Genomic DNA, 22,868 nt, shown 5'->3' on the forward strand with positions numbered 1-22,868 from the left:
TGGAAATCAAGACAGGCATATCTCTTGAATAGTATATTAACTCTTTAACAATAAAAGCTTTTCCTTTTCAAGGCTCCCAGATTTCATATAAAAATTCACAGAAGACATAACATTGAAAAATAGCTCTTCTTAGCTATTGTGTACTTCCAGTTCATTCTCCTTCTACACCTCTACTTTCTTATCTTTCTTTCCACCTTCTTCTTTTAGAAGGATATTAGAAAGGCAACAAGAGCTTTTATGCAGACGAGGAAAACCACAGCTTATGTATAAGTAGAATTACCTTTATTTATACTGCCTGTCAACATTTTTCCTTAAGCATCACTAAGTTTATGATTTTAATGTTACAAGTCTGTGAGACTACATTTTTCTAAAGAAATGAAAGAGTAAATCTTAGCATTTTGATCTGAAGAGTTAAGGGGAAAATGGCATTATTATTCATTACTAGGTCAGAAATGTTGAGTTAGAAAATTATTTCAGAGTTGCAAAGGATTACTCAATTACTATAAATTCTATCACTAAGTTCTATCACTAATTCTGTCACTAAGTTTTTATTTAATTAAAAAAAAAAAAATAAAAAAAATCTGAGTTTTCTATTTTTAGGGCTTTATTATTAACAGCTTGAAGATCTTTGAACTTTCCTTGCTGTACAGGAATAGAGAAGTTGCTGAGTGATGTCTTGGCTAAAACAAAATTCATATAGTTCAGAGTGGTTTAAAAATGAAAGGAAGCAAGAGGGCATTGTTTCAGTTGTTGATTTATCCAGCTTGGTGACAGAGGATCAGGTGGGAAGGCAAAGATTTTTTGAAGGTGAGTCATAATAATGAGGTAAGTATTCTGAGAGGGGATGATTTATTTTTTCTTTGAAAACAGCAAGTCTTTTAAGAAAGATGATAGGTCTGCAAACTATTGAAGTTTCTCAACATCTCTGGTTCTTGAAACAAGTTGTTTCTTCTCCTTCCTTCCTTGAAACCCTCTGAGAGAAACTATATTGATTTCCTCTTAAGGATGGATTAGAAGAATGAGAGACTTGAGGAAAACAGCTGCCATTTCTCTATAGCGTACTTAAAAAGAAAAAATTTCATTGTATTTCTACTAGTTGATTCTGGGGTCAGTGGGTAATATCCCCCAAATACTTCCCAACACTAAAAACTCTAAGACAGGAGATTCCCTTTGGACATGCTGCTTATCTTTGATTTCCAAGCATAGATCTATGTTGATGTTAACAATGCTGCTGTTAACAAATGCTGGGATAGTTACACCCTTGATGTCACAGATTACTTGCTCAACAGCCAAAAAAAATTACCAACATCACTTTATGGGAATATATGTTTGCTTCCCTCTTTAAAAGAGGTTAGTTGTCTTCTACTGTTGCTTTAGTTTCATCTTACCAAACATTGTACATCACATTATATATATATATATATATATATATATATATATATATAGGGGTTCAGAAATCCTTAACATGAAAACACCAAATGAGTTATTTTTACAAGGATCTGGAAAATTCACTGACTAAAACTGAGATATTTCTCTGGTTTCAATATTTAGCATCTATCTGCTGTATAACAATAATTTCCATTTGTCTCAATATACTCATAAGTGATATTCTTATCTAGGTGAAAAGTTGAGATATAAAAGCAATTTTGTGGTTAAACATCTGGTTTAAATAACTCCCTGGAAATGCAAATTTTAAATTGCTGCAAAGCAGCCACAGATCTTAGGCTTTCAAAGTAGTCAAACTAAATACCATGCAATTTACTCTGTAGGGATAATTAGACTAGTATTTAAAAATGAAGTCAAATCTACTCTGCAGGCTTGCTTAAGATCCAGTGATAGTATCCACAGGAGAAATCACTTCTACAGTCCACAGTGAAGCTTATATGTTGGTCATGCTAATGACTGCATGCAACACAGTTACAATTAAATTCAGCAGTACAACAGGCACAAAGTTACTGAGACACTTAGGTCCAATTTCCTTAATGATTCTGTGTAAAAATTTGAAACAAAAGAGAGACTTCAGATGCAACTTTTTATAATACAAGACTAAACAGATTCAGAAATGAACTAGAAACAAGTATCTACATCAAGCTTTTATGACTGCCCATTGTCATATCTTGAATATCAGATTAGAGCTGAGACTCGGAAGTCTGCAGCAAGCCAGTTTCTAGCTACAGTTTTATTCTTACATTTTTATGATTATTTCAACCACTACAAAGGAATTTAGCAAATTCCCAATTTCACATGGGACTGAGTTCCAGTTCCAATCTTCTTGTTTTTTGTGTTATTGTTTTCAAGCAGTAGCAGAGTTCCAGACATATAATTCGTTATACCAATATTTGGCAGTGACAAATCATGCATACCTGAAATTACTAATCTGATTTCATTGGAAAATACCACACTTCATTTTCTTTATTGTATGGTGGTGCACAGGAATATAAATATGAATGCGTCTAAAGGTGGCTCTGTATTTTAATGAATACACAAGTAGCCCATGGCCAAATATTTTAAGTCAGTAAAAACATCTGAAAAAATTTTTAGAGATTATTTTTACATAAGTACATTTCTGTTAATATTTTTTTTTTTATCTACAGTACTGACATAACTGCCCAAAATCTTCAGTATCCTTACTCAGATGTATCAATACATTTTCTGGTATTATAATGAAATTGTGGTAAGTCTACACACCATTGCTATTAACAGGCATTTACAGCTCCATGTCAAAACATAGTCTTAGTCCCTAAATAAGAAATTTTAAGACCTGTGCAACATCTAGGACTAAGACTTTGACAGTATCAAGTATTAAAAGAAATAAGTACATTGTTTGAAAATGAGCTTATTTTAATAAAAAAGAAATAAATACAAAATCTTATTGCATTTGCTGTTATGATTTAAAATCAAAATCAGTACCACCTCTTTGAACCTGTATAGGGCACTCCTTTATTTGTTAAAGAGGTGTTGTAGGGTTACACGCAACAGAAAATGAATAGTTGTACAAATGCTTCTGTTTGAATAAAACTCAAGCAGCAAGATAATTTTTTTAAAAAAGAGAAATAATTTATTTATCAGTAAATGTCTCTAAATACTCCTGAATCAGACAGAGTATTAGTATATGCTGTTAGGCTTAGGTACAAATATGTATATACAGAATAGTGATGAATCTAAGAATTAATCAAGGAATACATAAATCTGAATGAACTTTTCTGAATATTATGTTCTAAATACTGTTGTTGTCACCTTAGAAAGAATCCTAAATAGTTATTTAGAAATACACTGTCACTATTGTCTTCTTATTACTATTATTAATGTTTCAAAAATAGCAGAGCTTCATGGTGGATTTTCTTCTTAGAAGAAAAGTGCCCTAACTTTGAGAACTTGGTAAATTAAACACTGGAAGTGTAAAGCAAGAGTAATCTGGATGAAAAATGCACTTCCCTTTCTTCTAGTATGTGAGTATTTAAAATGGATTACCAGGTGTTTTCAATTGTTTGTGTGAGAGCCTCATTTAATTTCAGCAGGTAATCTTTAGCAGGTAACCTTAGGCTCCACATAGTCAATACAGAGATAGGCACGCCTGGAAAACAATTCGTCTGACCTTTCTCAGGCATCTCTGGAGATTCCTGTTCCTGTCTGTAATTATGACTGGAGCCACAGTGACTGCTGGCAACTTACACAAGCACCATCAAACATTGAGAGGAAAATTCCAGCTGAACATACTTTCAATTCATTGTACAGACTGTGCAAATTTCATGTAATTTATGTTGCACTTTAAGCATCAGTAGTATTTGATTTGGTGACTGTTCTATCTCACTTTAACTGGGCAAGTATGTAGCCCAAACTTCATTCCCATGTGTCATTTACATACGGTCTTAGATTGTTGAATGAAAAAGCGCTAAATAATTTCCTTCCCTTTAGAAACCATTAAAATCCACATATTAGCATATGAGTTATATTGAATCACTTTTCTCTAGTAGTTTGAATACTGAATCAACATCATACAGTGCTGAGAGATATAATAAATTTTGATCCCCTAAAAACTCTAAATCTTAAATTAAAAATTGTTACTTCTATAAACATGTGTTTTTACAAATAAGGAAATGCTTGCTACAGGGACTGAAAAGAATGTGAGGGAGGTCTATAATTCACAATTACTTGCGCAAAAAATAAAGCATTTTAAACTGTTATAAACTTAAAAAAAATTCCTTTTTGAAAATATACTTCACAAAGCAGAGTAACAATATAGTTCAACAAAGAAAAATTCAGAGTGCTACACTGGAGACAATATAACACCTAAACCTGTGGGGAACAACAAGTTAAATAAACAGTGTACCTTTGTAGCAGAGACAGCCAACACCTCCTGGGCTGCCAATTAGGAGTGTGATCATTGCCAACAGTCAGGACCATGATTATTGCCTTCTCTTCTGCACTCAAGGGACCAAACTTGGGGTCCCCATGACATATAATGCTCTACCTAAGAATGAAGGTAGCCAATGACCATCAAGTTAAGTCTTCTATTTTACTAGAGTACATACTATGGGATAAAACAGAGAAGAGGTAAAATTTTGAGTAACCTGCTTTTTTTTCCTTGTCATGTAAGAATCACTGTTTCAAAGCATGGACTTCCCAGGCAGAAGTCACATTGCAAACCATGACATTTACATTACTGCAGCACATTCAAAGGAGAATATTTCATCAGACTGACAGGTCATCTCAGCTTGAGGTCATAATCTGGGCACAACATAATGCTTGTTCATATTTGCCAGCACCAAATCTTAATGCATTTACAAACTCGCTTCTTAGCCTTGTAGGAGTTTCTGTTAACGACTGAAAAATTGTTGGCTTCTTTTAGTCTACACGACTGCTTAAATTGAATAACAGTGTTGTTAGTAGACTTTTAGAAGACCCAAATCCCTCTTGAAACACTGAATGTATACAAAGAGCATTCTGGAATATGGTTCATGGGTGACTAAAATGTTTTCTTCAGTCTCCTAAATTTTCAATAGATGTAGCAGAGAAACCAGAGTTTTTATTTGTAATTTTTTCAAAGTGTTCTTTCTTACCTAACAGAAGTTATCCCCAAAACATCATAGAATATGTTTTCATGTGATTAAAAAAAAATGAATGCTAGAATGTCAAAATATTCCTGGGCTCCTGGATATTTCCTTAGTTCTGAAGAAACAGAAAAGCAAGGAAATAAATGTTTTCCTGCAGCATATAAGACTCTTCCCCACAAATCTAGTGGACCTTTATAAATTCATTTGTTATTAGTCACTTGCCCAGAAAACAGAGCACTACTCTAGCCTGTAGAACAGCCAAATCTAATTTATCTCTAATTACATACAAACATAAGAAAACAATGATTGGCTTTGTAGGCCAATTATGTAAAACACTACAGAAAAGAGCAAGTGAAGAAGACAAGAAATGTATGGAAAAAGAGTAGTCCATCATATTTCAACAGGTAGTGAATAAGGCGGGCAAAGGTGAGTGATCTGCTGAATACCACCCCATTAGCTAATAAGACCTCACAGCAGTCACTCAACATGAAGGTGTTTGTGAGAAGCCTCCTGCTCTCCCTCCTACCTGGGCTAAGGCCTGTTCATGCAGCCTCAGTCAGAACGCCAAAGATAAAATTAACACATTTTACATGGAAAATTTTTCCTTCCTAACCTTTATGCAAGGTTAACATAGTGTGTAAATTTCATCATGCTTAATTTCAAAGCTGTGCTCCTACAACGACATATTACAGCAGAAAAGGTTGCAGTTCTTAAAAGAATAATTTCATAGCACATGCAATCTACCCTTCAATTACAACTGTCCTTTTTCACTTCCACTTTAGCTACACTGTACTGCTACAAAAGCAGGACCAAATCTGTCATTAAGTTTCTGATAAGCTCTCTTAACTCAGATGCACACTCATTTCAGTAATTTTAATGGACTTTTTTGTAAAAGAAACCTATATAACCACAGAAACACAGTTATATCTGCAATAAGCAATAAGCCTTCATGACCAGAAGTCATAGAGAAGAAATGCATGACATCCAGTCACTGAAACAAATGTGAGCTGAAGAGACTCCTTAGCAAAAAAAAAGCAAGGAATTGGATTAAAAATATATATACTAAGGATCAATAAGCTCAAAGTAGAAATAAAATTACCTGTCTGCTCTGGGAATATATATGTATAAAGGGTATGAAGAGTTAGAGATGAGAATTCAATTAGCAGATATGGATAGGTCTCATGTTCCTAGGGAAACCAAACAGGTGAAATGCAAAGTGAATGAATAAAAGGGAGGGTATTGCTGAATTAGGCTGTTCCTTATGTCTTCATGACAAATACACTGTTACATTTTTTAACTACTATTAATATCTTAAGACAGAATTTTGATTACACTAAGTAAAATCCTAATGCCACCACTAATGAAAAGTTTTGTTAATTAAAATAACAGTTTTCTCTGAAAAAGACAACTGAACAATTTTATATAAATCCCAGAACCTGACAGATTTTATTACCCTTTTAGATGATACATAATTGGTATCATGTTTTTCTTCCCTTGCTTCTCTCCCCATTGTGTTCTAATTGTTTGCAATTCAACAAAAAGTCCTTGTGTTTTCTATTTCTTATTTTTTTCCTTATGAAATTAATAACTTATTTTAAGGAGGGCATATTTCAGAAATTAATTTAAAGCAGATGGAGAAGACAGCAGGAAAGCAACATCAGTAGGCAGCAGGTGAACAACACAGTACAAGACATTTTATTTCCCTAATTTTTTGTTTCTTGCTGATGAAGAAAATATGCAATGATCTTAAAAGTCAACATTTTATTATTCCTTCCTATGTAATTTCTTTAATTCTGGATACTCAGCATTTCCAGAAGAGTCACTGAAAAGCAACACTGAATTTCCCATGGCTACTTTAAATGGTTTGCCTTGTGACCACTACCACTAGACCGGCTAAAATCTCTAATTCTGTCCACTATGTGGTTCACTTACAAGCTTTGATACCTGCTGGTTTTCTGGTTGGTTGGTTTGCATCCTTCTACAGTCCTCATAGAGCTAGCTGCAACTGGATCTTTGTGTGTCATTTGACTGAGCTGTGACTTTCAAGCTTTGCTCCTTAGAAGATCAAATTCTATGTGCACTACTTGCTGGATTCCCATTTTTTACAGCATACTTGTTTAAACAAGTTGATTTTGATGATACATTGTCTGGCTTAACTTACTGTAGTGTTGCTCCTTCTCTGTTTATACATCTGAGTCCCAATACTAAATTCAGTCACAAAGCGTCCTAGCTGCTCTCAAAGAGATATATGTCAGTATGATATCTGATTTCTTTATCTCTTTCTTTAGCTAGGTATGCCACTATCTGTAATCCACACACTCCAAAAATTCTCAGAGAAATGTTTTTCCAAACCTGCTGTTCAAAATCAGCAGGGGACATTTATGTACCTACAAGCTGAATTAAAGCCTACACCACAGCAAATAGTGGCATTTTCAGATACTGAGAAGCAATGCTGGACTCTCTGTGGAGAAACTTAAATTTTTTTATAACCCAAAGAGTCCAAGGAATTGTTGATGTTTTTTAGAAAAAAGTTTCAAAAAAAAAAATAAAATATTCCTTTGAAGAATTCTGCCAAATTCCTCCCTGCATTTTTATTCATCTTCCTTTGAAGAATTCTGCCAAATTCCTCTCTGCATTTTTAGCTAGCTAATACATCAAAAGCATATCCTTTGGTGAATGAACTTTCATATGCATGCCAATAATCCTGACTTACTGCTCCCATGACATGCAGAATATCAATGGTAAACAGAAATTTGCTAAACTTCTTTACACTCTGACCACTGTGCATGCATATGTTAAAACTCTTCCCTTCCTAGTCAGTGTTAAAATGTAAAATTAGTAAGCAAATTAAAATTTTTATCCCATGTATTTATGATTTAGCCTCCTATTAAAGTTTCTTTGTAGACATTAAATTCCAAAATGTGGAAAGAGTTGCTTCTATCTGGTTTGAACCCTAGTTTATCCAGTTATTAGTCATACATTCTAAGTTATACTGAAAGCTATGAAAGCTGCTGAAAAGATGCTCTCGTATTACTTGTCATCTACTTAAAAACATCAAATGGAAAATATTTCTGCCATATATGCTACTGAAAAATGTTAATCAAATGTTATAAAAAATACAGGATTTAGAATTCTTAGAAAAGTTGCATCCTATCCTCTCACACAACCAAGTACTAGAATAGGGACCCTTGGGATGCAGCCTAAGTGTAACAACTAAATTTAAAATATTAGTATTATGTCATACAAGGTTGCTAAGTTTATGACACCTTAATGGTTTCCTGCCTGCAGGCATTATCAATAATAGTAATCTAACTGCCACCACTAATTCAAAGAGGCTGGAATTATGTCATACCAAACTGCTCAGTTTATGACATCAGCATGAGAGCTGTATGGAGACTGAAGTATTGAGTTAAGAAAAGCTGAAAAAGAGGCACAGGAAACTCATATAATCAGGTTACTTTTCTTTAAACTTTGAGGGTGTGCCTGTATGTCCTGAACATGCCAGCAGTTAGCTCACAGTAATCTTCCCAATATTCTGATACTCAGTGGCCATTTCATTTTCTAAACAATGAATTGAAGGATTAATTTTCAAGAGACCAGCATTCTTCATAGCAATAGTAAAAATCCTGCTTTGACTTCAAAAGGCACTTGGAACAAACACCTACCACTGGATCTTAAAGGATAAAACCTACCTGTGCCTCTTTAAGCAGCATAGTACCTATACCCTGTTACAAGTGTTATCCCAAATCCAACAGGAGTTGGATAGCAATTTCAGGACTTCAAGTCATTCCTTTAGACTACTTTAAGCCTAAAGCTCCAGTTCTCAGTCTCATGTGTCTTTTGTAAAGATGCAAGTAAAAACTCAAGTCTTTCACAGTACACATGCCTATGAAACATATCCAGACAGCTACAGGAGTGCTACTCAGTCTGAAGTCTTACTGTTACTTCTGCCAGGCAAATAATATTTCTGCTGCATAAGATCAAATCATCATTTAACTGAGTTTTTGTGAAATCAGTTTAAAAAAGAACTTGATGTTTCTCCAACCTCTCCTTTTTCAAGAACGTATATCTCAAACTGCAGGGAACAAATGAGGCCCCAGAAGTTGGCACCGTTTCTCATGAGAGTCTTAGCAGAATCAGTAGAGTTACTACACAGCAGGAAATGCATTCTGCCATGTCATTTAATTCCTCCTTGCATAACCTATACATTAGAGTACACAGGAGGCAATCAGAAAGCCAACGTGTTGGCTTTGTGTTGCTGTGATTCAAGCCATGAAAGAATTCCTCAATGGCTTTTTAGTCATTCCTCTCGTACCAACACGGCACAAAATAAGAAATGTTTCATCTAGCTTGTGGGAGAATTATGACAATTAGGTGTGGGAACACCTTTCTCCTTGCCACGCAGCATTAGAATAATTCTTTGAAGATAGCAGCTATAGAGTACTTAACTCCAAATTATTTGTGCATTTCTGAAAACCGTAACACAATCAATCTTAATCTTCAGCTGAAAAGACAAGGCAGCCAGTGGAAGCAAATAGCTGCACAAGGGCTTTACAGACACTGCCACAAATAATCAGACAAACTAAGACATATTCTAGGGAGGAGGGAAAGTATTTTTGTAAGACAAAGGAGGAAATGAATAAGGCACAGAATTTCCATGAAGGCTTTGTGCAATCTTCTTAGCAATCGCTGAGCACCTGATGGTGCCTGCAAACAGTTCAGATGAGATTCAGTGATGCCATAGTGATTTAGGGTTATTATCTGATGAGATTCCTCTGACATGATGTTTTATATATTTGACTATATTATTAAAACTATGAAAAAGAAATTAATAAATATTCAATTTTAAGCATTTTTATTAAGTTAGTTTTCTATAAATATCCCTTCACTTAATGATGTTTTCATTTCATGAATTTTGGAGAAGAGAGGACAATTGAAAGGGACTCACAATAATTTTACACCCAATGGAAGAGAGATGATGCTTGTATTTCGTAGCTGTGATCAAACAACAGCATCCTTTCTGCCTCTCACTGCAGGGCAAAGGGAAATATTTGAAATATTTTACTTACATAAAATTTTGCTCATATTTCTCACAGATATGAGAGAAAATTTTGTTGCTTCTGACTTTGCAGCTTTTGACAAATGAAAAAAAAAAGTGAGATTTAGCTTTTGAAGTATGTGTAATCACATATATTTATTTGGTACCTAAGCCTATATCACAGCAATTTCATTGCTCTCAAGAGCCAAGACAGATAAATTAGAGATAGCAGGAGTTACACCACCTTTTGACTATAAATGCAGTCAGCCACTGAAAATCAGGATTAAATCATCCCCTTGACAATCATTTACTGACATATACACCTTACTAATATAAAAGTTGCTTATTAAGAATACTAAAGAAACAAATGAACAACTAATAGCCTGAAACTTATTTGCAAACTGTTTACATTAAACTCCACAATATTTTAGGAATGAGATGATAACTTGTGCCATTACTGCACTTAACTGGTTGATGACTGACACCACAAAAAATAGCTTAAAAGAGCTCTACTAGAAAAAATTTCAAAATGCTCATTCCAGTTAAATGTCATGAGAGTTCTAGAATATTGCTTTCCACACAAGCATATCTATCAGCTGTGCTGCTTAAAAACCTCCCCAACTTTTTGACTTCAAATCAAAAAAAAAAAAAAAAACAAACCAGAAAAAAAGAAATCAGAACATACACAAGAATTAATTTAAAGACATCTTATAAATAACTCTTTTATCCTCTTACCAAAAGGTTTACCTTTTTCACTCTTACCAAAAGAGTAAATGTCTTCTTTTTTTTTTTTTTTTTATTTTTCTTTTTGGCATAACAATGACCCTAGCATTTCATACTTTGAGAAATTGTCGAACTCCAGAAAAATTAGAGCTATAAAGAAATGACAAATGTTGACTATATGTAACTATATATGATAATATAGACAAGAATAAAAGAAATTTCAAAATACAACCAACAAACAGCCAAACCTAAGATCTCTGAACATTTCCAAAAACATTGTGCTAACATTCAGTTTCATTTGTTATCAAACTGGGTCATTATTTTACAAGTTTTCTCTGAAAATAAAATCTATATGCTAATGAAATGACATGTCACAAAAGCAAAAAATTAGGTTTCTCTGTGTAGCTTTCATGTTCTCTTATTACACACTGAATATTCAGAAGTTTGTGCAGTTACTTTTAATAACTTTGACAGGTATTAAAGAACCTTTTACATGCCAGCTTCTACTTGCAGAGATGACTGACACTGAGACTTGGACAGGTAAGTGTTAATGAAAGTAGTACAGTGAAGTAAAGCTAGAACTACTAAACCCCACTCTATAGACAATAACCAGACACACTCCTTTAAAGCACTGTTGTGTAACATTGCTCTCACCAAGGTCATACAAAGTGATTAAAAATGATGGAGACCTCTGTCTATACTATATCATACAAAAACATTACTACCAAGACAGCACAATTTGAAACTGCTCGTTCAATCAACCCTAGTACAGGTCTGAATCATTTATCAACCTCTGTCTTGGGAGCTCCAGTACTGTGCTTCCATATACAGTCACAGTAAGAAATGTAATTTTGTGGTTCCCCATCCTACTTCATCCACATTTTCAGTCATTCTCTCAAGATGTACTTCATGGTTTTTTTGTTGCTAAAAGGTATTATGCTCTCCCAGCAACAAAACACAAGCCCTGGAGATTCTGAAAAACAATAATTACATTGAATCTCAAATTGTATTTTTTTTCCTAGGTATTTTATTACCTTTGAATTCATTAGTACTCCAGGGCAAGTTAGACAGTCATGTTAGTGCAATGCAACACAGACAATCTGAAGAAGCTTTAAATTATCTTTTATCTATTAAATTATCTATTTAAATTACCTGTTCTCGCTGCATGTAGGCCTAAATGGTGTCTGGTGCTGGAGCTGCTTCAACACTATCACCTCAGCCACAGCTATGCTACTGTGCTCTTCTGTATGGGGAAATAAGCTGATTCTCAGCACACTGGCTCTCACCATGAAGTTTTTATACGATAGTTTTCACACCTCACATGCCATAGACATCTATCTGGAGAAGAGTACACACTTTACAGTGGCTGCACATAAACCCCAGTGACAAGACTTGATAATCAGACTAACTTGAGGATTATAGCCACTTGTGCAAATAAATTTCACCCTTTTTACAGGGCTTATTTCATGATCTTTGTGTTTCATGTATGGTAGTTTTCTGTATATCCATGATTATCCACTGACCCTTCTATAAGATACACTAGTGCATAGATCATCTTCCTTCCATTTTAAGAAACCTATGCTTAGGACATTTAATTTTTCACTGAAGCATTAATATAATAAAGCATCTGTAAAGCTCTACATGTACTCGGCAGCTAACAAAAAATACTAGATGGCATGACAGAGCTATATAACTTGAATGGACATATTACTATATGCAAGCTCCATCTTCACCTATTCGAGTGAAGGAAAAAAGTGAAAATATGCATCAGCGTGATATTAATGCTGAAATTTTGCACGCATCAAGTCAGGAAGCTGCATGTTACAGTTTCCATAGCAACCATAATTCAATCTCCTTTTGCATTTATGGGAATTTTTAGCAATGTATTTGATATAATTGTCATGTAACACTTTTCTTGAAAAAATGGTGTAATTTCACATTGGATTATCTTTACACATGGGGCATAGCTCTGCAGTCCCTACTAACACAAAACTCACAGAGGTGTTCTATATCCTTGTATCAGTTCACTTTCTGCATGTGTTGGTACAAGGTGCAGTGTCAAGTGGGTGTCATATGGGATATAGGCTGTAGGTGATGTGCACAAAATATAAAATATTTCAAACTTCTGATCTAGAAGCTCACCCTGGAGAGAAATTCTTTTGATTTTTCTGACAACAGGTACTCATCTAAATGCATACTCACATCATTCTAGCTTGCATATTTAATATTTTGTAATTATTTCAAAAAAATATTGTTAAACATACAAGTCTTTTGAAGTGAATTCTCAAGAAATTTTTGTACCTTTAAATTATTACCTAATTAAAGTAGCATGTGAGCAATTTTACTAAATAAAGCCAGTGTTCTGATAACTCAGTAAAAGCTTTTCCTTTGCAAGAAAGGGAGCAGGAGGTTTAGTAGTGCATGCAACACCATCTTCCCTCACCAGCTATTATAAAGTATAAGTGCTGCTTTTTAAAACTTAGTAAATTTTTTGTTTTATCACTTGTTAAACATATATATATATATATGTATACATAAAAATAGCCAAAATTACAAGTCTCCTTACATACTAAAATATTTTTATACATATACATTTTTATAGGAATTTTCTTATTGATTCTGAATCCAAAATTTGTGTCTGTTTTCCTTAAAAGTGGCCAATAAACATGAACTAAAGTGTATAATCAATAAATAATAATAGTATTCATCCTTATCTGGAAACTGTTTGCTTCAAGTTTCAGTTTGGAGCAAAACACAATGACTGAATTGCAAATTTTAAGAATGTGATCTGTATATGCAAAATTGTCTTGTGTTGCAATGCAAAATGTAACCAAAAGTATGTATTCTATTACCAGCTGTTAAAACCAGGTTGGGGCAGTGTTCTTTATCTCTTCCACAACTGATCCTCCCTCCAGGGTGATCTCTTCTGTTAATGGGCCATTGAGTCTCACTGGGTGACTGTTAAAATTCCACCATCCCATTGTGAGATGCTCCACCCAGGGGGAGGAGCCAAGCATTCCTACCTGGATATAATTGGAGACTTGTAACACTACAGCCTTCACAGGATTCCTAGAGGAAATCCTGGACCCATTTATATCACTGGACCTTCAGAGGAAAACTACACCGTTCTATGGGATCATTTCTTCAACAGAAGCACATTTGTGACTACAGGACTGCAGCCACCATTTAATCAGACTGCTACCAACACCCTGACCAACAGGGGGTCAGGTTGTATTCTGACTCTGTCAATGAATGCATTGTTTTGTTGGTGGTGGTTTTGGTTTTGTTTTGTTTTGTTTTTTTTTTTTTTGGTACTACTGCATTTTTATTTTAATTTTCCTAGTAAAGAACTTTTATTCCTATTCCCGTATCTTTGTCTGAGAGACCCATTGATTTCAAGACTATGATAATTCAGAGGTGAGGAGTGGTTTACATTTTCCCATTTCAAGGGACGTTTCTGCCTTCCTTAGCAAACATCTGTCTTTTTAAACCAGGACAAAAATAAAATATTGCAAAAAAAAGTAGCATGATGCCTTATTTTAAAACAATTTTTGTCCATCCTTAAATACATTACCGAACAACAACTTATCAGATAGACTACTGATGCTGCTACAAGATGCTGCTGGCCACTGTAACTTGTAACTTGTGTAAATTAAATCTATGCAGCCAAAGCTCAAACTGGAGTTGAAGATGCCCAAAAATGTGGGGGACAATAAAAAGAATATTTTCAAATATATTAAAGGCAAAATCAATGTAGAAATAACATCAGCCCATTATAGGATGAGGACTGTTACCTCACAAACAGGGACATGGGCAAGGCAGAGGTGCTTATCGCATTCTTTTTCACTGCCTTCAACACGCATGATGCACCAAGGGGGGTCTCAGCATCCTAAGCTGGAGGACCAAGACTACAAGAATGATCAGAACGACCCTGAAATTGTGTGGGATCTGCTGCTCCAACTGGATCTCTACAGATCTATGGAGCCTGATAGGATTCATCCAAGGATTGTCAAAGAGCTAGCTGATGCCATTGCAAAACCTCTCTTGATTTTTGACCAGTCTTGGAAATATATAAAGGTCACAGCTGACTGGAAGCTGGCAAACAGCGTTGTGATTTTCAAGAGGGGTATGAAGAAGGACCCTGAAAATAAAGGCCTCTTATTCTCACTTCAGTGCCCAGTAAAGTTGTGGAGAAAGTTATTCTGGGGAATAATGAAAAACACCTGAAAGACAATGCAGTCAGTGGTCACAGCCAGCACAGCTTCATGAGAGGAAAGTCCTGCTTATCAAACCTAGTTTCTTTTTAAGACAACGTAACACACCTCTTGGATCAAGGGAAACCACTTGATATGATGTTTCTGGATTTCAGGAAAGCTTTTGATACTGTCTCACAGGATCCTTTGGGACAAAATGTCCAGCACACAGCCGAATAATCATGTGATGGGTGAATAACTGGCTCAGGGGTTGAACACAAAGGGTGACAGTGACTGGGGTGACACCAGACTGGGGACCTGTCATTAGTGGGTCTCCAGAGAGCTCCATTTTAGGCCACGTGCTTTCTCACATCTTTGGAAATGACGTGGAGGCAATACTGGAAGGGATACTAAGAAAGTTTGCAGATGAAAGAGAACTGGGAGGAGCTGTTACCTCCCTCAAAGGAAGGGAGGCCCTGCAGAGAGTCCAAAAAAAATTAGAGGATTGGGCAATCATCAATGATGTTCAACAAGGGAAAATGCCGGATTCTGTACCTGGAGTGTGGGCTAACCCTGGATGCATGGATAGACTAGGGAATGAGATTCTGGAAAGCAATGCCACAGAAAAGGACCTGGGGATCCTGGCTGACTGAAAGTTGAATATGAGCCAGCAGTGCCCTGGCAGCCAGGAGTGTCAGCGCTGTCCTGGGGGCATCAGGCCCAGCATGGCCAGCCGGGCAAGGGAGGGGATTGTCCTGCTCTGCTCTGCACTGGGGCAGCCTCACCTGCAGTGCTGGGGGCAGTTTTGGGCACTGCATAAAAAAAGAACATTAAACTATCAGAGAGTATCCAAAGGAGGGCAATAAAGATGGTGAAGGCCTTGAGAGGAAGCTGTATGAGGAGTGGCTGAGGGCACTTGGTCTGGTCAGCCTGGAGGCGACTGAGGGGAGACCTCACTGCAGTTACAGCTTCTTGTGAGGGGAGGAGGAGGGGCAGGCACCGATCTCTTCTCTGTGGTGACAGTGACAGGACCTGAGGGAATGGCCTGAAGTTGTGCCAGGGGAGGTTTAGGTTGGATATCAGAAAAAGCTTCTTCATCCAGAGGGTGGTTGGGCACTGGAGCAGGCTCTCCAGGGAAGTGGTCACAGCACCACGCCTGATGGAATTCAAGTGTTTTGACAATGCTCTTGGGAGCATGGTGTGACTCTTGGGGCTGTCTTATGCAGGCCTAATATGGACTCAGTGATCTTTGTGGGTCCCCTCCAACTTGGCATATTCTATGATTATGTAATACAGCAGCCCAAAAAATATGGTATTGCCATTACTTGTAACAGGCAAAAAAAATTTCATTAACTTAATAACAGAGATCTCAGGACACTTCATATTATCTCAGTTTCTCTTGTTTTAGCTTGCTTTAGCTTTAAGACCTAAATGTGTCAAATGCTTAAAACAGAACTGATCAATCACTATCACCTAATTTGCTTTTAGCTTTAGTGTAATCATGTAGCATAATGACTACAAAGATTATAAATGTGTTACATTCTTAACTAACAATAAGCAGCACTAGTTATTCTGTGCAGAACTATTTGTGGCCTTGGAATGATAAAGTTGTGCACTGATGTATAAACACAGGCTGATAGCAGAGACCTTGACAGTACAGGAACAGATTTATTCTAAGGACCAACTGGGTTTTAACACATAATCAAGCATCAGTTACTGATTACTATAAAGGCACCTTGGGAACTAATAAAATAAAAATTTTGGGGATAAACCTAAAGAACTGTAGGCCAATAAAACCATAAAAAAAACCCCACAAAAAAAAACCATGGACAAAAGAAAACCCCAAGAACAGAGAAAGAAACCTCCATTATCAACATCATAAACCTCCTGGTGAATAACCTGAGATTTAAAACACTACAAAATAATAGGATGTACTTTGGGCTATTTTTATGTACCTATATATAGTGAGTGAAAAAACTGTAAAATTACTGAGTTTTGAAAAGCAGCCCTTAGTTTATAATAGCCAGTGAGACAAGATAGCATCTCATGGATAGCTGAACCTTTTGCTCTTCTTGGAATGGAAAATCTTTCTATTTTTAATCAGGCTCTTTTGGTAATAAATAGATCATTTTGACTATGACTGTTAGCCTGATTGTAACCGGTGTATTAATATCAACGAGACTAATAATCCCAGGTTACAAATAGCGGGCGTGTTTTCTTAGCCCACATTAACTGTGCAGAGTAGCACAACACTATTGGAGCAATATTTTTTCCCATCATTTATATGCCTAGATGAGATCACAAGTCTGAGGCAGAAAGTCCAGCCTTGCCAGAGAAATTTAAATGTCTTATCTGACACCATGAAAATCTCCGGTTCAGTTGCCATACATGTTAAAGGTTGAAGCATAGTTTTTCCTTTATTCCTTTTGTGATTATTTGGTTTATAACAAAAGAGTGGCAAGAAAAAAAGCCATTAGAAGAGTTTTCTGCAATTAAATATTACTTTTCATATATCCTAGAGACTGATCTACCAACTGATATAGCATAGAATTGCACAAAGGTTCCTGAAACTTAGAATATACTTCAGATTATTGTTATTGAATTAGATTTACATTTACAGATTTGCTGGATCTGAAGTCTCTGTTAGTAAAATTATTAATAAAAGGATACAAATTCTTTTCTATGTATGTTTATATGAAGGAATCCTGAGAGGCTCACATGGTGTTAAACCTAAACCACATTTATTCGGCAAAAATCTCAGATTCAATCAGTTGGATTTTCTGACCTCTGAATCTTTAAAGTCTATAGCCATCTGAAAGATCAACATGTAAAAGTTTTATGCTTAAAAAGGAACAATTATATGTACAACTGAGAAAAGTAAAAGGACAGTTTGAGTCATTTCATGATGTGTTAAGCATTTTTCTTTTTGAGTTTTATTGGTTTATAAATAGGTCAACATGTTCTAGAAGCAGCTGAAGAATTCTGGAAGAATGTAGGCAGAATTCATACAGAGTCAACTTCTGAGAGGAGGATAAAAATAATATTGCACCTGATTAAAAGCCCGCTCAGATTCGCAGGGCAATCTCATTATCAAAATCAACACTGTTGCAGAAAGAATAGAGGAAAATATATACTTTATCATTGAAAGGATGTGATAAAGGAGGGAAGGAAGAAAAATTAGAATTAGATATGGGAACAGGAATCAGAGGACCTCGGATCTTTTCTTTCTTCTACTGGAGACTCTCGAAAAAGTGACGGAAGTCAATCCTAAGAGTACATCCACAGAGACCTAATTTGTTACTAGTTTATCTTGAGCATTAGCAGGAGAAATAGCTGTGTGGCAGATGGAATAAAGAATTTACTTCGGATGTGGAAGATCCTTCAGTACCATTGTTTTTCTCTAGCAAAAGGCACAATGCACTAGCCCAGAGGAATGCTGTAGAGAATTCATCAATGTTTCAGGGGTACAACATCATCTTTCACGGGGTACTTCATGTAGATGTAACACCTGCTAGTGTTTGCTTGCTCTGAAATGTAAATCATCTTAGGCTCCATCAAAATAATTGAATGTGAGTGCTGTGTATACAACTCTAGCTGTGGTTTCAGAGTTGTTCAGAGAAAGGATTTAGTCTGAATACAGAGGTCCAAGGTGAGTGTGTAAGGTAATTCTGCTATACATTTCAACACTAAATAGCAAAGCCTTTGGTTTCAAGCCCAGAAAGTATTTCTGAATTCTGCAGTTTAATGGATAGCCTTACTACAGCAGATTTTACTGTCTGAAACAGAGCAGAAAAACTTTCCCTTGCAGAAAACTGCACAAGATTTTCAAATTAGTTTGGCAGGCATTCTCTTAGTAACTTGCAGTAAGAACAAGAAGAAAATCCAGGTTTTTTATTTCATAAAATAAAGTTTGCCAGGGTTTTTCCTTTGTGCCTATCAAGTCTAAGAACTTGAAATTATAGGCTGGTGCAAGAAAACATGGTGACAGTATTGCTGTTTTGCATTTATTTGAAAATGTTCCGGGCAGCAAACAGACAGAGTTCCTCAATATAAGCAGACCTTTATTTTTCAGGTAGCACCAACACTTAGAAGAAGAAATGAAAGAGTGGTTGGTCCTTCAGGGCAAGTCTACTGAGTCAATATTGTAAATTTTGCAAGGGTCCCTTTTAAAGATATTCAGAAGTTGGAATACAGATAAAGAATAAAAGCTCACTCAATGTGATCAGTAAACTCGAAACACTGAACAGGAACAGCTCTACAGTCTGTGAAGTATTAAAGAAACAAACCAGAGTTTTTTACTAGCTAAGAATCACCAAAATTATGATTGCTGTTCCACCTAGAGCTGCCAACGGGTAAGGCACTTCTTAGCTGCAGCTGTTTTTTCCTATTGTATTATTTAACAGAGTATTTGATCTTCACTTTTCTCAAGCATTCCCCACTGAATTTGTCACTCCCAGTTCAGACATTAAAGATGAGCCATACAGACTCTATTAAAATTATAGTACAGCAACCGGCTAAATCATCTAACACTGAAAATTATACCTGGCATAAACCTTCAATCTACTTACAAAGAATTCAGTTAAACAACTTATCTTTACAGCAGACCAGAGAAATTACATGACTACTATTATCTTGTTTTTCCAAGGTGTTATTAAGACATTGTATAACACATTGTCACGTGTGCCTTAAAGTCTGGTCATATTCTAGTTTTAAATCTTCAAGGCAACAGTCATGTCTGCAGCTATTGAATGTAAGGCAAAATTTAGGGAAGATTTATTTCAACTTCCTTTTTCTTTTGCCACACATGAAACCCACAGCCTCTGTGATGTGAATTTATTTCTATTTACCTGCACTGTAGCCAAGCTTAAGACTTTGTTATTCAGACATATTAGGAGGCACCTAATCAGTTTATCTTGGAAGGTTAAAGCAAATGTCACATTCCCTCATTCCCCTCTATCTCTCTCATCTACAATTCCTTTCATGTAATGTAACCATTTTTAAAGCACAGTTTGGTAAGGAACCTTTCCATTAGGTGATGTTATTACACTTGGCATTATGCAGGACTAATGGAGTAGTATCTTGCCCACAAAAATACCATGTAATGCAGACTGGAGTCATAATAAGTCAGCATGTAAAGAATATCAATTTTATAGCTATGACTTGCATTCCCTCCTCCCCCTCCCCCCTTATAAGCCTAGCTTCCCTCTCTGAGGAACGATTGCCAAAATGATTTTGAGAAGGGCTGTGCAAATGTACTTGTCATTTTGATGTTTTATTAGAGGAAAAAATTTTAAGGAAATGTTTGGAAAAAAAATCACTGATGTGTTTACATTTCCCCCCACAAATTTTGATACATCTAAAAAGTATTTAAGCACAAGTATCTTCCAGGATCTCTCCCAATTAAACAAGTAGGATGTTGCAAGACACTGATGAAGGAGCAAGTAGAAAGCTGAAACAAGTCTACCCCAAAAGCAGGGCAGACTATAAAACTTCCTAAATTCTTCTAAAAAAGGTCAAGAATCCTTTCAAAAGCCCATAAGTCACAGATTGAAGATTTGTTTTGCCCATTATTATATATTTTTTTTTACATTAACAAAGCAGACTCTCAACTCAGTGTTATCTTTTGCACACCCTATTCAAGGTTGCCTTACCAAATTTTAGAAACAAACTTTCTCCACTGACAAGAATATTTTAAAACCTTTTTCAGCTGTGGCCCTGAAATGTAGGCTGCACAGAACTGTGCATTCAGACAGTATATGTAACTATTAGGCATATAGAACTGCTGTCTATGTATAACTGCATCCACTCACCTTATCAGAGTTTGAGAGCAACTTGTTCTGCCAATGTCAACTCACATTTTAGTTCAGGATAACAGCTGCTATATTACAGATGATGCAGCAAGAACTGCATTCTAGAATTCTAATGTTTCATGCATTATGGTTTTAAAGCATATTATACTCATGTTCAATATTATCTGTTTACTTCTGCAAGTATTGACACACCCAACTTCAAGGAAAGCACACATTAAATTTATCTTATTTTAATATGTCTTATATTTTCTAAAGCAGCTTCTGCTGTAGATTATCAGTACTCCTGTTTTCACTAAACACTGTCAATTCAGAATAATTTGTGTATTGTAGTATCAGAAAGTTACGAAGCTTCGGGAAATAATTAACTTCATTAAAAAGACGCTTCTTTTCATTTTATCCTTCAGTGCCCATATAAAGACTGATTTTACAGGTGATGAATGTTTTTATAGGTAAAATAATATAAGGAAATCTCTTACCAAACTAGATTTTTGCACATTTAATCCCAAATTTTATTTGTGAGGATGAATAAATGCTCCAGACATGGTATCAAATTTAGAGATGATGAAAAGAGAAAAGAGAAACAAAACCAAAACGCAACAATAAAACTAATACAGACTGTTTCTTTTCTGGAGTTGTGCCACTGTACAGAAATTGGGATCAGTGGTTTTGAAGGAATTCTTGCAGTTTTACTTCTAACACATAAAAAAAGTGAATACTATTCATGTACATTGTTTTATACACTTGTCCTATACAATTTAATCAGTAAGATTTTAGGCAGAAAGACATTTGTTATTTTCCTACAGCTGGCTAATTAGAATATAAACTTTGTGTAACTACTCCTCACTCAGCTGGGAGGTCTTACCTTTACATATTAAATTAATCTGAAGACATAAGGCGTTCAGTCCTGCTCAGACACACAATCAGCAACATCCAGGCTGACAGTGCTCTTGCAAACAAATCTGCTGTGAAGCAGTACTGTTTTGTGCTATGCCTGCACCTTCTCTCCCGCTGAGAAAGACGGCCTTGCCCTGCTGATTCGCTGCAACCTTCCATCGTACGGAAACGGTATTTCGGAAACCACTGACGTTGTATCTATCACCCGCTACCACCCTAAAGCTCACCCACCTCAACTTTCAGCGTTCCTACCCCAAAGATCCCAACAGGTAAAGAAACAAACACGGAAACGGACGAGTATTTAATCCTGTCTTTGAGCGGCAGCTTCTGACTGGGGCCTTCCTGAGCGGCACCTTCAGTTCTCATCTAGCACCATCTACTGCCCAAGGCGGGCAGGAGCCTGGGCCGCTGCCCGGCCTCGGCCTCGCCGGAGGAGCGCGGGGGGCCGCGGAGCTGGGCACAGGCCTTGCTCTCACCTTGCTGGGCACGGCCCCTTCACCGCACCGAGCTGGGCAGGGGCCTTGCTCTCACCTTGCTGGGCACGGCCCCTTCACCGCACCGAGCTGGGCACGGGCCCTGCCCTCACCGAGCTGGCCACGACCCTTGCTCTCACCGAGCTGGCCACGGCCCTTGCTCTCACCTTGCTGGGCACGGCCCCTTCACCGCACCGAGCTGGGCACGGGCCCTGCCCTCACCGAGCTGGGCACGGCCCTTGCTCTCACCGAGCTGGGCACGGGCCTTGCTCTCACCTTGCTGGACACGGGCCTTTCACCGCACCGAGCTGGACACGGCCCCGGCCCTCACCGAGATGGGCACGGGCTCTGCCCGGCACCGAGCCCACCGCCGCTGCACCACCAGCTCGAACTTTGCGTGGTCATCTTGATACATCCAGAAGCGAAAGACTGCTCCAGCAGAGTTAGAAGGACAAAGCACCTTTTTCCCCAGTAGATTTCTCTATTCTTGAAGTTGTTGTCACCTTTGGGTAAGGACTTTTACTTGAATAATACTGTATGAGCTACAGGAATGCCATCCAAAGATGGTACGATATTTACTATACAGTTTCATACAAAGTAGAAAATAATAGAATTAGAAAGGAGAAAGTAGACAGTAAGTTCAGTTCAGTTTGAGCTGATGGCAGGTGAGGAGACATTAAGTA

The 22,868-nt window shown here is 36.7% G+C and overlaps 1 protein-coding gene and 1 long non-coding RNA gene across 5 annotated transcripts in view; one reads left to right on the top strand and one right to left on the bottom strand.

The window, feature by feature from the left end:
- CSMD1 (CUB and Sushi multiple domains 1) overlaps nucleotides 1–22,868 on the bottom strand; it is a 1,072,055-nt gene that overhangs the window by 979,755 nt on the left and 69,432 nt on the right. Inside the window, exon 1 of one of the 4 annotated variants that reach the window (XM_086876028.1) lies at nucleotides 22,462–22,656. The exons of 2 other annotated variants lie outside the window; for them this stretch is intronic. The gene's annotated coding sequence lies outside the window, so the exon portion shown is untranslated. Of the gene's footprint in view, nucleotides 1–21,680; nucleotides 21,896–22,461; nucleotides 22,657–22,868 lie in introns of those variants that run through there. One more of the 4 variants, XM_086876029.1, reaches the window with a different exon arrangement.
- Nucleotides 22,308–22,868, top strand: part of LOC111925895 (uncharacterized) — a 58,919-nt gene continuing 58,358 nt past the window's right edge. Inside the window, exon 1 of the long non-coding RNA XR_015282821.1 lies at nucleotides 22,308–22,694. This is a non-coding gene — a long non-coding RNA (uncharacterized LOC111925895). The remainder of the gene's footprint in view (nucleotides 22,695–22,868) is intronic.

This window comes from Cyanistes caeruleus, chromosome 2 (genome assembly GCF_971803275.1).
Source record: "Cyanistes caeruleus chromosome 2, bCyaCae1.hap1.1, whole genome shotgun sequence".
Classification (NCBI taxonomy): Eukaryota; Metazoa; Chordata; class Aves; order Passeriformes; family Paridae; genus Cyanistes; species Cyanistes caeruleus.